Below are 2,269 nucleotides of genomic sequence, written 5' to 3'. Positions count from 1 at the left end.
CAAAATTGTATAAATCAAGTCTCTGTCATTAAATGGGCAGAAACGAAGTTAACTTCCCACTGATGTGGCGAATGAATCTCCACTTTTTCTTCTCTCTCCTCTACTCTTCCTGCAATTTTTTCATACTTTAATTAATATTTACTTAGTTGTCTTAAGACTCTAGAAAAATAATTTTTAACAATTAAATAATTTTTCACAAAAATCATTTTCATTAACCCACTAGCTACTCTTTATCTTCACTGTTGTTGAGTACACAAAGAGGAAGAAACGAAATTCAAAATACCAGAAGAACATTTTGTTTTCCAGTTTTCTGCTTTCACCCATTACACAAAGTCTCGTAACTCTACTTCCTTCTTACACCAATGGCTGCCATAATTTCACGAAGACTAAGGTCAACGTTAACCTCCTCGCTCCTAAAACCCAATAGTTTTTCTTCATCTTCTTCAATCAATTTGTTTTCCCAAAACCCTAATTTCTCAATTTTCAAACCCTCCCAAAATCCATTCTCTCATTTCATCCACTTCACCTTTCTCTCATCAAACTAATTTTCCTTGTCTTCTTCATCTTCAAACTCCGATGAAGCCCGCAAGCCAACCCCGGATCAAGCCCAAAGCTTGTACCCAAGCTAAAACCCAAACTTCAAGCACCAGGAGATCGAAGGCCCCACAGTGGAACGAGACCTCTCCTCGCTCGTGACTGAGACGCGTGTGGTTCTGGAAACCGAACGCTTACTGCATTGGGTTTGGTTCACCTCGCTCTTGGCGCGTGGATCACATACCTGACGAAATCAAACCCCTTAATGAAGGTGTCGGTGTAGAGTCTTGCGATGTTTGCATTTCCATTCTCGTTTCATGTTGCGGCGCGCGCTGAAGTCGGTTGTCTTCTTCAGGAAGATGGAGGAAGACAATGTGAAGGCTTCCAAAGTGCAGAAAGAAAGAGAAAAAGAAAAAGAGAATTCCTACAATTATTAAAACAATTAATTTAAAAAGAGAAAAAGTTGGGTGTTGCAGGAAAAGCAAATGAGAGAGCAAAAAAGGTGCATGTTCCTTTGCCACGTAAGCTGGGAGTTAACTTTATTTCTACTAATTTAACAAAAGATACTTGATTCATACAATTTTGACAACTTTGGGACCTAATGTATGCACTTTTAAAGTCGGGGTACTAAACTGAAAAAATCACTTAACATAGGGACCAAGTGAGCTATTAAGCCTAGTAATAATTTAAATACATATTACTATTTATTATTTATTTTATTTCATGTAAATATTTTTCTTGGATCTTAACAATTCGATCTTCGATCCAAATCGACTTGATTAAGCTTTTTGTTTAAGTCGATTTGACTCGACTTTCGTTAGTATTGTGAGAGGAGTGCAATTTTAAATTTTTTTTATATTTTCTAGGACATTTGAAATTCTTCTATTTATTCTAAAAAAATTCAATTTTTTTAATTATTTTATCCAAACAAGTAATTTTAATGTAAATTTTTTTTTAACAAATAAATGAAATATTTTTCTAACTTACCCAATTCAAACTCAACATAAAAGTCTAAGGTGTTGTTAACGAAGAAATTTTTCTTTATTATTCTTATAAGGCTTAATACAAATATTGGTCTCAATTTTTGTCAGCTTTATTCGAAATGGTCCCTAATTTTTTTATTTTGTTCAATGTTGTCCTAAATAATGTAATTTATGTTCAATTTAGTCCTTTTTGCAGACGACGTTTAAATTGTTAACGACATATTGTCCAGTTGTACAATAAGTGAATGTCATGTCATTTAACTGTTGACCTGCCTTGCCACGTGGTAGCCCCTTCCCCACCCAAAAAATTAGGGTTTCTGAATGCAAGGAGGAAAGGCTTCCATACGCCTGCACCGCCAAAGGAAAATTGAAGCTTGGGATGGTCCAATTGACCATAGTGGGTCTGTCGGAGTTTAGCAGAAATGAGAGCGAACTCCTTTCTCACAGTGCTGTGAGAGTTGTAGCGACGGCGCCTCCGCGAAGGTTCGACCTCCGACATAGTCGCGATGCGAGAAGCCTACCGTTCTCAAGTGGTTTTGCGACAATAGGACTCACAATTAAGGGTTTCAATTTGGGGGTTTTTGTTGTGTTATCTGGTTTTTTGTAAATTAGAATATATGATTTTCGTTTCAAAATTGATTTGGAAAATTGTTGGTTCTTCTCGATTTTACGAGTGGTTAGGGATTCTGTTCTTCCTTGTAGATTTGGGTTTTGGGTTTTGCGAAGTAGGGGATGAGGGTTTAGATTGGGAA

The 2,269-nt window shown here is 36.4% G+C and overlaps 1 pseudogene; it reads left to right on the top strand.

Annotated features, from left to right (window-relative positions):
• Positions 1–362: 362 nt before the first annotated feature.
• LOC124838321 (uncharacterized) lies at positions 363–971 on the top strand (annotated as a pseudogene).
• Positions 972–2,269: the final 1,298 nt, after the last annotated feature.

The sequence above is a fragment of the Vigna umbellata genome, chromosome 1 (assembly GCF_029865625.1).
Source record: "Vigna umbellata cultivar VRB3 chromosome 1, Vumbellata_1.0, whole genome shotgun sequence".
Lineage (NCBI taxonomy): Eukaryota > Viridiplantae > Streptophyta > Magnoliopsida > Fabales > Fabaceae > Vigna > Vigna umbellata.
Note: the sequence above shows the minus strand (reverse complement) of the source record. Positions and strands in the feature narration are given on the sequence as shown.